This window comes from Pseudophryne corroboree, chromosome 6 (genome assembly GCF_028390025.1).
Source record: "Pseudophryne corroboree isolate aPseCor3 chromosome 6, aPseCor3.hap2, whole genome shotgun sequence".
Lineage (NCBI taxonomy): Eukaryota > Metazoa > Chordata > Amphibia > Anura > Myobatrachidae > Pseudophryne > Pseudophryne corroboree.
In genome coordinates, this window is record NC_086449.1 from 7732218 (window position 1) to 7746608 (window position 14391).

General features: G+C 55.1%; 1 protein-coding gene across 1 annotated transcript in view; it reads left to right on the forward strand.

The window, feature by feature from the left end:
* Window positions 1–284: 284 nt before the first annotated feature.
* LOC134934751 (serine/arginine-rich splicing factor 3-like) overlaps window positions 285–14391 on the forward strand; it is a 56783-nt gene continuing 42676 nt past the window's right edge. The window contains exon 1 of the transcript XR_010179793.1: window positions 285–341. The gene's annotated coding sequence lies outside the window, so the exon portion shown is untranslated. The remainder of the gene's footprint in view (window positions 342–14391) is intronic.

A 14391-nucleotide genomic window follows, 5' to 3' on the forward strand; every position in this document is an offset into this window, starting at 1 on the left:
CCCGCTTGCAGTACCGCCCCCGGGCCTCAGGCTCCGCCCCCTTGCTTTCGGTCACCGCCGTTTCCAGCACAGTACCGCCTCCTGGCCGCAGGCCCCGCCCCCTCCGCCGCCAGATCATACGCAGAGGCTCAGCTGGAGGCGTCATTAGGCCACGCATGCGCACACGGGCTCTGTGGGTGACGTCACACAGGCGCCGCTCGCTGAGGAAGCTGCGGGGAGAGGGGTGAGGGTAGAATGAAGTGGGCTGCCGGAGCTGTGACGTCAGGGGGAGGGGCTAGGCCGGCGGGAATATATAACGGGGGGGGCGGAATCGCTGAGGTGATCCCCGCAGCCGGTGTAAGGTGTGCGGCTTACTCGTCATATACACGGGGCGGGGGTCTCATCATACGCAGGGCTCTATGTACTAAGCCTTGGAGAGAGATAAAGTAGGAGCCAATCATCTCCTGACTGTCATGTCGTTGGCTGGGGGTTGAAAAATGACAGGAGCTGATTAGCTGGTACTTTATCTCTCTCTCTGAGGATTAGTACATAGACCCCATAGTGTGCGCATTACAGCTGTGGGGGCGAAGCTTGTCTTCCCCGTTGTGTCGGCGGGGCGCTGTGCTCTACCCTGTTTTAATATGGGGAATGCACGCTACCCTTAGGGCTGAAACACACTACACGGCTTTTGCCGGCCGGGAAAAAGCCGGACGGCTTTTTCCCGTGCCGGCATTGTAGTTAACAGTGTGAGGGCTAGGGTGCCTTCACACTGCACGGCCCCGGCCCGGCTGCCGGGTTGCAGCCGGGTCTCACCACTGGAAGGTCCGGCGGCCGCTGGGCCGTCTTTGGAGCCAATAAACCATGTGTGTGAAGGGGAGCTTTCACACACAACGGTTTTTACTGTAGCCGTGTATGATGCTGCGCATGCGCACAGCATCACACACGGCTCAAAGCCGTCCTGTGTGACAGACACTGCCGGTTTCTCCCGGATGGCAAAAAGCCGGACAAAGTTTGTCCGGCTTTTTGCCATCCGGGAAAAACCGGAGTGTGTGTTACAGCCCTTATGGCGATGCCCTGCTGGCTCAGCCTGCCGCCCCCAGCCATCGGCCGCAGCGTCCTACAGTTAGGAAAAGTTGTGGTATAGCGCTGGCAACCAGCTTATAGATGTCACGTACTTGTTGCACAGTATAGGTGGGGGGGCGGTGCTGTGTGCAGTGCGGGTGTGTGTATGTGGAGTGTCGGTGCTGTGTGCAGTGCAGGTGTGTGTATGTGGAGTGTCGGTGCTGTGTGCAGTGCAGGTGTGTGTATGTGGAGTGTCGGTGCTGTGTGCAGTGCAGGTGTGTGTATGTGGAGTGTCGGTGCTGCGTGCAGTGCAGGTGTGTGTATGTGGAGTGTCGGTGCTGTGTGCAGTGCGGGTGTGTGTATGTGGAGTGTCGGTGCTGTGTGCAGTGCAGGTGTGTGTATGTGGAGTGTCGGTGCTGTGTGCAGTGCAGGTGTGTGTATGTGGAGTGTCGGTGCTGTGTGCAGTGCAGGTGTGTGTATGTGGAGTGTCGGTGCTGTGTGCAGTGCAGGTGTGTGTATGTGGAGTGTCGGTGCTGTGTGCAGTGCAGGTGTGTGTATGTGGAGTGTCGGTGCTGTGTGCAGTGCAGGTGTGTGTATGTGGAGTGTCGGTGCTGTGTGCAGTGCAGGTGTGTGTATGTGGGTGGCGGTGCTGTGTGCAGTGCAGGTGTGTGTATGTGGAGTGTCGGTGCTGTGTGCAGTGCAGTGTGTGTATGTGGAGTGTCGGTGCTGTGTGCAGTGCAGGTGTGTGTATGTGGAGTGTCGGTGCAGTGCAGGTGTGTGTATGTGGAGTGTCGGTGCTGTGTGCAGTGCAGCTGTGTGTATGTGGGGGGGGGGGGTGCTGTGTGCAGTGCAGGTGTGTGTATGTGGAGTGTCGGTGCTGTGTGCAGTGCAGATGTATGGGGGGGGGGGGTGCTGTGTGCAGTGCAGGTGTGTGTATGTGGAGTGTCGGTGCTGTGTGCAGTGCAGGTGTGTGTATGTGGAGTGTCGGTGCTGTGTGCAGTGCAGGTGTGTGTATGTGGAGTGTCGGTGCTGTGTGCAGTGCAGGTGTGTGTATGTGGAGTGTCGGTGCTGTGTGCAGTGCAGGTGTGTGTATGTGTGTGGGGGGGGTGCTGTGTGCAGTGCAGGTGTGTGTATGTGGAGTGTCGGTGCTGTGTGCAGTGCAGGTGTGTGTATGTGGAGTGTCGGTGCTGTGTGCAGTGCAGGTGTGTGTATGTGGAGTGTCGGTGCTGTGTGCAGTGCAGGTGTGTGTATGTGGGGTGGCGGTGCTGTGTGCAGTGCGGGTGTGTGTATGTGGGGTGGCGGTGCTGTGTGCAGTGTATGTGGGGGGCGGTGCTGTGTGCAGTGCAGGTGTGTGTATGTGGAGTGTCGGTGCTGTGTGCAGTGCAGGTGTGTGTATGTGGAGTGTCGGTGCTGTGTGCAGTGCAGGTGTGTGTATGTGGAGTGTCGGTGCTGTGTGCAGTGCGGGTGTGTGTATGTGGAGTGTCGGTGCTGTGTGCAGTGCAGGTGTGTGTATGTGGAGTGTCGGTGCTGTGTGCAGTGCAGGTGTGTGTATGTGGAGTGTCGGTGCTGTGTGCAGTGCAGGTGTGTGTATGTGGAGTGTCGGTGCTGTGTGCAGTGCAGGTGTGTGTATGTGGGTGGCGGTGCTGTGTGCAGTGCAGGTGTGTCTATGTGGAGTGTCGGTGCAGTGCAGGTGTGTGTATGTGGAGTGTCGGTGCTGTGTGCAGTGCAGGTGTGTGTATGTGGAGTGTCGGTGCTGTGTGCAGTGCAGGTGTGTGTATGTGGAGTGTCGGTGCTGTGTGCAGTGCAGGTGTGTGTATGTGGAGTGTCGGTGCTGCGTGCAGTGCGGGTGTGTGTATGTGGAGTGTCGGTGCTGTGTGCAGTGCGGGTGTGTGTATGTGGAGTGTCGGTGCTGTGTGCAGTGCAGGTGTGTGTATGTGGAGTGTCGGTGCTGTGTGCAGTGCAGGTGTGTGTATGTGGAGTGTCGGTGCTGTGTGCAGTGCAGGTGTGTGTATGTGGGTGGCGGTGCTGTGTGCAGTGCAGGTGTGTGTATGTGGAGTGTCGGTGCTGTGTGCAGTGCAGGTGTGTGTATGTGGAGTGTCGGTGCTGTGTGCAGTGCAGGTGTGTGTATGTGGAGTGTCGGTGCAGTGCAGGTGTGTGTATGTGGAGTGTCGGTGCTGTGTGCAGTGCGGGTGTGTGTATGTGGAGTGTCGGTGCTGTGTGCAGTGCAGGTGTGTGTATGTGGAGTGTCGGTGCTGTGTGCAGTGCAGGTGTGTGTATGTGGAGTGTCGGTGCTGTGTGCAGTGCAGGTGTGTGTATGTGGAGTGTCGGTGCAGTGCAGGTGTGTGTATGTGGAGTGTCGGTGCTGTGTGCAGTGCAGCTGTGTGTATGTGGGGGGGGGGGGGGGTGCTGTGTGCAGTGCAGGTGTGTGTATGTGGAGTGTCGGTGCTGTGTGCAGTGCAGATGTATGGGGGGGGGGTGCTGTGTGCAGTGCAGGTGTGTGTATGTGGAGTGTCGGTGCTGTGTGCAGTGCAGGTGTGTGTATGTGGAGTGTCGGTGCTGTGTGCAGTGCAGGTGTGTGTATGTGGAGTGTCGGTGCTGTGTGCAGTGCAGGTGTGTGTATGTGGAGTGTCGGTGCAGTGCAGGTGTGTGTATGTGTGTGGGGGGGGTGCTGTGTGCAGTGCAGGTGTGTGTATGTGGAGTGTCGGTGCTGTGTGCAGTGCAGGTGTGTGTATGTGGAGTGTCGGTGCTGTGTGCAGTGCAGGTGTGTGTATGTGGGGTGGCGGTGCTGTGTGCAGTGCGGGTGTGTGTATGTGGGGTGGCGGTGCTGTGTGCAGTGTATGTGGGGGGCGGTGCTGTGTGCAGTGCAGGTGTGTGTATGTGGAGTGTCGGTGCTGTGTGCAGTGCAGGTGTGTGTATGTGGAGTGTCGGTGCTGTGTGCAGTGCAGGTGTGTGTATGTGGAGTGTCGGTGCTGTGTGCAGTGCAGGTGTGTGTATGTGGAGTGTCGGTGCTGTGTGCAGTGCGGGTGTGTGTATGTGGAGTGTCGGTGCTGTGTGCAGTGCAGGTGTGTGTATGTGGAGTGTCGGTGCTGTGTGCAGTGCAGGTGTGTGTATGTGGAGTGTCGGTGCTGTGTGCAGTGCAGGTGTGTGTATGTGGAGTGTCGGTGCTGTGTGCAGTGCAGGTGTGTGTATGTGGGTGGCGGTGCTGTGTGCAGTGCAGGTGTGTCTATGTGGAGTGTCGGTGCAGTGCAGGTGTGTGTATGTGGAGTGTCGGTGCTGTGTGCAGTGCAGGTGTGTGTATGTGGAGTGTCGGTGCTGTGTGCAGTGCAGGTGTGTGTATGTGGAGTGTCGGTGCTGTGTGCAGTGCAGGTGTGTGTATGTGGAGTGTCGGTGCTGTGTGTAGTGCAGGTGTGTGTATGTGGGTGGCGGTGCTGTGTGCAGTGCAGGTGTGTCTATGTGGAGTGTCGGTGCAGTGCAGGTGTGTGTATGTGGAGTGTCGGTGCTGTGTGCAGTGCAGGTGTGTGTATGTGGAGTGTCGGTGCTGTGTGCAGTGCAGGTGTGTGTATGTGGAGTGTCGGTGCTGTGTGCAGTGCAGGTGTGTGTATGTGGAGTGTCGGTGCTGTGTGCAGTGCAGGTGTGTGTATGTGGGGTGGCGGTGCTGTGTGCAGTGCAGGTGTGTGTATGTGGAGTGTCGGTGCAGTGCAGGTGTGTGTATGTGGAGTGTCGGTGCTGTGTGCAGTGCAGCTGTGTGTATGTGGGGGGGGGGGGGGTGCTGTGTGCAGTGCAGGTGTGTGTATGTGGAGTGTCGGTGCTGTGTGCAGTGCAGATGTATGGGGGGGGGGGGGTGCTGTGTGCAGTGCAGGTGTGTGTATGTGGAGTGTCGGTGCTGTGTGCAGTGCAGGTGTGTGTATGTGGAGTGTCGGTGCTGTGTGCAGTGCAGGTGTGTGTATGTGGAGTGTCGGTGCTGTGTGCAGTGCAGGTGTGTGTATGTGGAGTGTCGGTGCTGTGTGCAGTGCAGGTGTGTGTATGTGTGGGGGGGGGGGGGGTGCTGTGTGCAGTGCAGGTGTGTGTATGTGGAGTGTCGGTGCTGTGTGCAGTGCAGGTGTGTGTATGTGGAGTATCGGTGCTGTGTGCAGTGCAGGTGTGTGTATGTGGAGTGTCGGTGCTGTGTGCAGTGCAGGTGTGTGTATGTGGGGTGGCGGTGCTGTGTGCAGTGCGGGTGTGTGTATGTGGGGTGGCGGTGCTGTGTGCAGTGTATGTGGGGGGCGGTGCTGTGTGCAGTGCAGGTGTGTGTATGTGGAGTGTCGGTGCTGTGTGCAGTGCGAGTGTGTGGGGGGCAGTGCTGTGTACACTACAGGTGTGGGGAGCGGTGCTGTGTGCACTGCGGGTGTGGGGAGGGGCAGTGCTGTGTACACCGCGGGTGTGGGGGGGCAGTGCAGTGTACACTGCAGGTGTGGTGTGGGGGTGGTGCTGTGTACACTGCGGGTGTGGGGGGGGCAGTGATGTGTACACTGCGGGTGTGGGGGGGCAGTACTGTGTACACTGGGTGCGGGGGGTCGGGGCTGTGTACACTGTGGGGGGCGGGGCTGTGTGCGGTACCGGTGTAAGGGGCGGTGTGGTGTATGCTGCTGGTTTGGGAGGCGGTACTGTGTACACTGCAGGTGTGGGAGGCGGTGCTGTGTACACTGTCGGTGTTAGTGTACACCACACCGCCCCTTAAACTGGCAGTGTACAATCTACCGCCCCCACACCCGCAGTGTACACCACGCCGCCACTTACACCAGCAGTATACACCACACCGCCCCTTACACTGGCAGTGTACAAAGCACTGCCCCCACACCCGCAGTGCACAGAGCACCGCCACCACACCCACAGCGTACACAGCACCGCCCCTTACACCAGCAGTGTACAAAGTACCGCACCCGCAGTGTACACCACGCTGCCCCTTACACCGGCAGTGTACAAAGCACTGCCCCCACACCCACAGTGTACACCACACCGCTAGAGTTGCCACCTCATCCCTTTAATTCTGGACACATATTAATTACACAGGTTCTGTGGCTGATTAAAACCAGGTAAAATGGAGTCTTGAAGTCAGCCAGCCACAGAACCTGTGTAATTAATATGTGTCCAGAATTAAAAAGGTGAGTTGGCAACCCTAGCGGTGTGGTGTACACTGTGGGTGTGGGGGCAGAGCTTTGTACATGTGTTACAGCTGCAGGGGTGATGCGGTGTATACTGCTGGCACGAGTGTCATGTTATAGATATAACTATAGCCAGCAGTGCTGCGTATACTGACAACAATAATATTTACTAGCTGATGTGCCATGTGCTAACTGGGCAAAAATAGGATTTTAATTACCTACCGGTAAATCCTTTTCTCGTAGTCCGTAGAGGATACTGGGGTCCACACTAGTACCATGGGGTATAGACGGATCCACCAGGAGCCATTGGCACTTTGAGAGTGTGTGCTGGCTTCTCCCTCTATGCCCCTCCTACCAGACTCAGTCTAGAAACTGTGCCCGAGGAGACGGACATCTTCGAGTGAAGGATTTTACACAGATAGTGGCGAGATTCACACCAGCTCACACAAACAAGGCAAACCAAGCTAACCAGCATGAAACATCAGCAACGGCTGAATAACATTACTGAATCAAGTAATAATGCAGTACTTAACCAAGAACAAAGCAGTACTGAACTAAGTAACCACTGCAGGATCACGAAGCGCTGGGCGGGCACCCAGCATCCTCTACGGACTACGAAAAAAGGATTTACCGGTAGTTAATTAAAATCCTATTTTCTCTTGCGTCCTAGAGGATGCTGGGGTCCACATTAGTACCATGGGGATGTACCAAACCTCCCAGAACGGGAGGGAGAGCGCGGAGGCTACTGCAGAACTGATTGACCAAACTATGGTTCCTCAGAGGCCAAAGTATCGAACTTGTAGAACTTAGAAAACGTGTTCGACCCAGGCCAAGTAGCCACTCGGCAAAGCTGTAAAGCCGAGACACCCCGGGCAACTGCCCAGGAAGAACCCACCTTACAAGTAGAGTGGGCCTTAACAGACGTAGGTCATGGCAATCCTGCCGTAGAATAAGCATGCTGGATAGTGACCCTGATCCAGAGAGAAATGGTCTGCTTAGAAGCAGGACACCCAATTTTCTTGGGATCATACAGGACCGATACAGAGTCCGATTTTCTGTGACGAGCAGTCCTCTTCACATAGATCTTCAGAGCCCTTACAACATCCAAGGACTTTGATGAGATTGAAGAATCAGTAGCCACTGGTACCACAATAGGTTAGTTGATATGAAAAGCCGACACAACCTTTGGAAGAAACTGTTGACGTGTCCGGAGCTCAGCTCTATCTTCATGGAAGATCAAGTAGAGGCTCTTACAAGATAAAGCCCCCAACTCTGACACTCGTCTTGCAGAAGCTAAGGCCAACAAAGTGACAGCCTTCCACGTGAGAAACTTGACCTCAACCTCCGGTAGAGGTTCAAACCAATCCGATTGGAGAAACTGCAACACCACGTTAAGATGCCAGGGCGCCGTAGGCGGTACAAAGGGAGGCTGGATGTGCAGAACCCCTTTCAGAAAAGTCTGAACCTCAGGAAGGGAAGCCAACTGTTTCTGGTAGAAAATGGATAGGGCCTGTAACCGGACGGTCCCGTACGAAAACCCTCACCGCTTTTGCGTCTCGTCCCCAGTACACAGAATGGATGTTTAGGTCACACGGGACCTGGCCACATAGGGGATTCCCGCTTACCGTCAGTAACCGCCTGTTACTGACTTCACCCACTGCGCAGTGGGTGGGTTTACGCTGCCACCACCAAACTCCTAACCTGCCGTGGCGTTTGGGCCCACTGTTCTGCTCTGTTTGTGTCGACACGCCGCCTTACCACACCTGTGTGGTGTTGACAAATCCTCAAACGTTGCTTGCCTAAGCAAAGCACGGTAGCAGGCCGAAGGCGGAGCTTGGAGACGCTGGTAACACCCTGGACAGGAGGAAAACGGAGCTAGGTTTTGCCTAGTCCTGCAGGTCACAAGATGAAGCGGTCTTCTTGAGGCAGATGTTTAATGCCAAAATACAGCCTTCAAAAAGGCTCAGCAATACAGCAACATGTTACAGTAGAATGAAACTGGTATAATACACTTTTCATGGGGCAACTGCCCTCCTTTTATCCTACTCCAATAAACAATACCGCAGGGGGTAAGTCCGCCCTGTGGTTTACAACCAATCAGTGTTTACCCATGGGCTGTGCATGTCTTGGTCACATGCACAGCTACCATTGTCCTCTATGGACAGTGGGGAGTGGTCACTCTCCTTTGACCGTCCCATCCTGGAGGATCAGGATACGCCCTGGTGCCGTTCAGTCTAGGCTGGGAGAAGTTTTCCCACCTAAACTGACTTCCAGAAACCTGCCCAGGACCTAGCCCACTGTCTGCAGCCTGGATTCGGGCTCCAGATCTGGGCAGCCTAGATCCCCGGTCAGGGTTTCCTGGCCATTACGGGTGATCCCTATGGAGCTCCAGAAAACCACTCAGCTTGTTTCAAAGCTGAGCTTCTCCTCTCTCTTCCAATGCCACTTTCAAGTCTGAGGCTGTAAGGGAAAGTATTCCGTTTTTGGGGAAAAGGTCTAGGAGAATCCATCAGCCTGCACAGCCATGGATTCCCCCCTCCTGGGACACACAACCAAGTAAGTGCATTTTTACCTTTAAAATACATTACATTTAAACAATATATACTGAGCCTGTGCCCTGCGCAGACTCCACATACCCAGGCACTGCAGTGCCTCACATCACTATATATATATTACATTTAAAATGTGCTCAGCGCTGAGCTCCCCTAGCCCTGCAGCCTGGCTGCTAGGGCTCTCAATGCTGGAGGCATGGGGCTGGCTTCCCCCATCCTCCAGCCTGCCACTGGGGTCCAGGGAGCTGGCTCTCCCTGTCCCCCTAGTGCGGCACTAACTTGGTGGTCTCGGCGCACCCCCCTGATCTAAAGCCCGGCTGCTCAGGACGCTCGTCCCGGCCGCCGCGGCTCCGTGCTTCTTGCAGCGCTGAGGTGCCGGGAGCACCCACCACCCTGCTTACCCTCCGCCACTAGGGAGCCGGCTAGCCCGGTCCCCCATGAGCACAGCACTCTGGTGCCCTAGCCGCTCTGCTCACCCTCCTCAGAGCTCCCGGCCCCCAGCGGCGGCATCACCCAGAGCGCTGCAGCGGCTCTCCCTTCTCCCTAGCGTTGAGGTGGCCTAAGCACACACAGCGGCTCTCCTCTCCCCCGGCGCGCACACACAGCTCAGCGTGCCGGGGGCTGCCCTCACTGCCGCGGTCGCCGGAGAGGTCCGGGACCGCGGTGAAGATAAAAAATACAATTCTGCTGCGAGGTACACTGGACTCCACAAGGAATGGACAATGGGTGTAGAGTAGGATCTTGATCCGAAGCACCAACAGGCTCAAAAGCTTTGACCTTCTTCCCAAGATGCATAGCGCCGCCTCCTATATCACCCCGCCTCCGTGCACAGGAGCTCAATTTGTGGTTGGTGCTTGCAGTGCAAGCATGTGACAGGAAGAGCTGCTCACAGCAGCTCTAGAAAAAGCTTTTTCTGAGGAAAAAGACTACAAGGGCTGCAGCAGAGGCACAGATTGTGCTGGATGTCAGTAGACATTGCCTGCTGCAGCTCCAGCTCTCCCCAGCGGCGCTGTACACTCCCGAGCCCTGGTTGCTGGGTACCTACAGCGGAGGCTCCGGTTTTCTTCACGTTAGATACACACAGCTGGGGCTCTCCAGGATCGCGTGGCTGCGCTTCGGGAGGTGGTAAGTGGGTCCCGCTTGCGGGACCCGGTCTTTATCGCGATCCGGTGCGGTCAGTGGGAGGCGGGCCGCGCGCGCTGGCGGTGGAGACTGTGGCAGTACAGGCGATCACACTAGACCACCAGGGCATGGGCGCAGGTCAGGTTTTCTCTCTAAACCAGGGGTGGGGAACCTTTTCTCTACCGAGGGCCATTTGGATATTTATAAAATCCTTCGGGGGCCATACAAAAATTCTCAACTTAAAAAATTACCCTGCCCCCCAGTAGGTCTGCCCCTTAGAGGCACTGTGTGTGCGCGCCAAAGGCTCGCGCACCCAAAAATGGGTGTGGCCAATTAAAATGGGACGTGATACACATATGCCCCTAATAGTGCAGTGCCAGATCCACAATTACCCCCACAGTGTCAGGTATACAAATGCCCCCACAATGCCAGGTATACAAATGCCCCTCACAGTGCCAGGTATACAGATGCTCCCACAGTGCCAGGTATACAAATGCCCCCACAGTGCCAGGTATACAAATTCCCCTCACAGTGCCAGGTATACAGATGCCCCCACAGTGCCAGGTATACAGATGCCCCTCACAGTGCCAGGTATACAAATGCCCCCCACAGTGCCAGGTATACAAATGCCCCTCACAGTGCCAGGTATACAGATGCCCCTCACAGTGCCAGGTATACAAATGCCCCCCACAGTGCCAGGTATACAAATGCCCCTCACAGTGCCAGGTATACAGATGCCCCCACAGTGCCAGGTATACAGATGCCCCCCACAGTGCCAGGTATACAGATGCCCCCACAGTGCCAGGTATACAAATGCCCCTCACAGTGCCAGGTATACAGATGCCCCCACAGTGCCAGGTATACAAATGCCCCTCACAGTGCCAGGTATATAGATGCCCCCACAGTGCCAGGTATACAGATGCCCCACACAGTGCCAGGTATACAAATGCCCCTCACAGTGCCAGGTATACAGATGCCCCCACAGTGCCAGGTATACAGATCCCCCCCCCCCCCCCACAGTGCCAGGTATACAGATCCCCCCACAATGCCAGGTATACAAATGCCCCTCACAGTGCCAGGTATACAAATTCCCCTCACAGTGCCAGGTATACAGATGCCCCCACAGTGCCAGGTATACAGATGCCCCCCCACAGTGCCAGGTATACAAATGCCCCCACAGTGCCAGGTATACAAATGCCCCTCACAGTGCCAGGTATACAGATGCCCCCACAGTGCCAGGTATACAGATGCTCCCCACAGTGCCAGGTATACAGATGCCCCCCACAGTGCCAGGTATACAGATGCCCCCCACCGTGCCAGGTATACAATTACCCCTCAGTGCCAGGTATACAGATGCCCCCCGTCCCCGTGCTGCTTACCGCTGCTTCTTTCGGCGGGACACGGAGGAGAGCGCGGCTATGTTGGGCGGCGGCGTGTAGGACTTGAAACCAGCCGCCGGTTCGAGAGCCAATCAGAGCTCGCGGACCGGCAGCCGCGGCTCCTGATTGGCTGCCGGTCCACGAGCTCTGATTGGTTCACGAACCGGCGGCTGGTTTCTAGTCCTACACGCCGCCATCCGCCGCGCTCTCCTCCTGAGTCCCTGTCCTGGTAGCTGAGACACGCTGCCGCCAGACTGAGCGGTGGCGTGTCTCACAGAGAAGCGGGTGGGCCGGAGCAAACGGCTTTGCGGGCCTTATACGGCCCGCGGGCCGGAGGTTCCCCACCCCTGCTCTAAACCATTTCTTATATCGCCCACAGTACCCGGTGGTTTTGCCAGCAAGGGGGATAAGGCTTAGACCTGAAGCCCCTCCCCCAACCCCAGGGCGCCATTTCTAGCAAGTGTTCCCACCCTGGAGCTGCGTATCTGTCTTTTCCTCACTCCCTGTCAGTGTCTGCAGCGCCATTATACCTCAGCTCACTGTTCCTGGGAATGCTTGGGCAAATCCTCCTGTGTAAAGCCGCCTGGTTGTCAGCGCTGTGCCTTTACATGGCACTTAAGTATTCTACCTGCCTTTTAGACAGTGATAGTTAAGAAAGAGTGCATTTAGTCAGGGTTTTCTAGTACAATTACCCTGTGATATACATCCAGTTCTTACTGTGTACTGTTATATCTATTGTTATATAGCTGTGTAAGCTAGTCCAGTGCAGTATTATTGTTAGTAATAAACTCTGCATTGTACAAACTGTGACTATCTGTGTGTGCATTTGATAGCTGAGTGTTGTCCATTTCGTGTCTTTCACTCAACCTGCTATCCCTATATTCCATAACCTGAGGGGGCTTGGTGCGTCAGGTGTTATCTAATATAGGATTTTCACAAAGATATACTGTATTACGTATTTTTCTCTGTGATTTAGTCACCATATCTCTCCTTTATCTCTGTTAGTGCTGACTACACTGCGCAGGGGTTTGGGTTTAGAGATATAGTGCTGCTGATAATTGTACTGTGTTAACCTCATACTGCAAGTTATATCATGGCTGCTTCTGAGGGTAACGGTTCTGGGGCTGAACACACTGCCGGTGTTGCTGACGCCACGGGGCCATATGAGGAGAATATAGCAGCTGTGGGCTCTGGATCTGGGGGCTCCTTGCCCCCCAGTGGGACTGTGGCAATGGAGGCACATACTGACCCACCGTGGGCCGCTTTTTCCACGCTTCTGCATACGCTAGTTCATAAACTAACTCCCCCTATGGGACCCCCAATGCCGGTACAACCGTATGTGGTCCCTCCAGCTAACCCGCCGTGGGCGGATGATTTATCTGCTCAGTTGAAGAAGTTGAACCAGTCCTTGACTACTAAAAAGTCTGACCAACGCTCGCCTAAGTCCAAGGGGTCCTCTAAACGAGCGCTTATCTCCTCACAATCCACTGCTGTCACTGACACCTCGTCTGATGAAAACGGCACATTTACTGGCCCCTCAGGTTCTGACTCGGTTACGGCTGATGGGGAGGGTAGTTCACATGTGGATGTTCCTGATCTTTTGGAGGCTATCAAGTTAATTCTGCAGATTCCGGATGAGCCCGAGCCATCCGTCCCTCCTAAGAAACCAGATAGGTTCAAGCGTCAGAAAGTGGTTAAGCAAGTTTTACCTCACTCTGACCACCTAGTGGATATTAGAGATGAGCGCCTGAAATTTTTCGGGTTTTGTGTTTTGGTTTTGGGTTCGGTTCCGCGGCCGTGTTTTGGGTTCGAACGCGTTTTGGCAAAACCTCACCGAATTTTTTTTGTCGGATTCGGGTGTGTTTTGGATTCGGGTGTTTTTTTCCAAAAACACTAAAAAACAGCTTAAATCATAGAATTTGGGGGTCATTTTGATCCCAAAGTATTATTAACCTCAAAAACCATAATTTACACTCATTTTCAGTCTATTCTGAATACCTCACACCTCACAATATTATTTTTAGTCCTAAAATTTGCACCGAGGTCGCTGTGTGAGTAAGATAAGCGACCCTAGTGGCCGACACAAACACCGGGCCCATCTAGGAGTGGCACTGCAGTGTCACGCAGGATGTCCCTTCCAAAAAACCCTCCCCAAACAGCACATGACGCAAAGAAAAAAAGAGGCGCAATGAGGTAGCTGTGTGAGTAAGATTAGCGACCCTAGTGGCCGACACAAACACCGGGCCCATCTAGGAGTGGCACTGCAGTGTCACGCAGGATGGCCCTTCCAAAAAACCCTCCCCAAACAGCACATGGCGCAAAGAAAAAAAGAGGCGCAATGAGGTAGCTGTGTGAGTAAGATTAGCGACCCTAGTGGCCGACACAAACACCGGGCCCATCTAGGAGTGGCACTGCAGTGTCACGCAGGATGGCCCTTCCAAAAAACCCTCCCCAAACAGCACATGACGCAAAGAAAAAAAGAGGCGCAATGAGGTAGCTGACTGTGTGAGTAAGATTAGCGACCCTAGTGGCCGACACAAACACCGGGCCCATCTAGGAGTGGCACTGCAGTGTCACGCAGGATGTCCCTTCCAAAAAACCCTCCCCAAACAGCACATGACGCAAAGAAAAAAAGAGGCGCAATGAGGTAGCTGTGTGAGTAAGATTAGCGACCCTAGTGGCCGACACAAACACCGGGCCCATCTAGGAGTGGCACTGCAGTGTCACGCAGGATGTCCCTTCCAAAAAACCCTCCCCAAACAGCACATGACGCAAAGAAAAAAATAGGCGCAATGAGGTAGCTGTGTGAGTAAGATTAGCGACCCTAGTGGCCGACACAAACACCGGGCCCATCTAGGAGTGGCACTGCAGTGTCACGCAGGATGTCCCTTCCAAAAAACCCTCCCCAAACAGCACATGACGCAAAGAAAAAAAGAGGCGCAATGAGGTAGCTGACTGTGTGAGTAAGATTAGCGACCCTAGTGGCCGACACAAACACCGGGCCCATCTAGGAGTGGCACTGCAGTGTCACGCAGGATGTCCCTTCCAAAAAACCCTCCCCAAACAGCACATGACGCAAAGAAAAAAAGAGGCGCAATGAGGTAGCTGACTGTGTGAGTAAGATTAGCGACCCTAGTGGCCGACACAAACACCGGG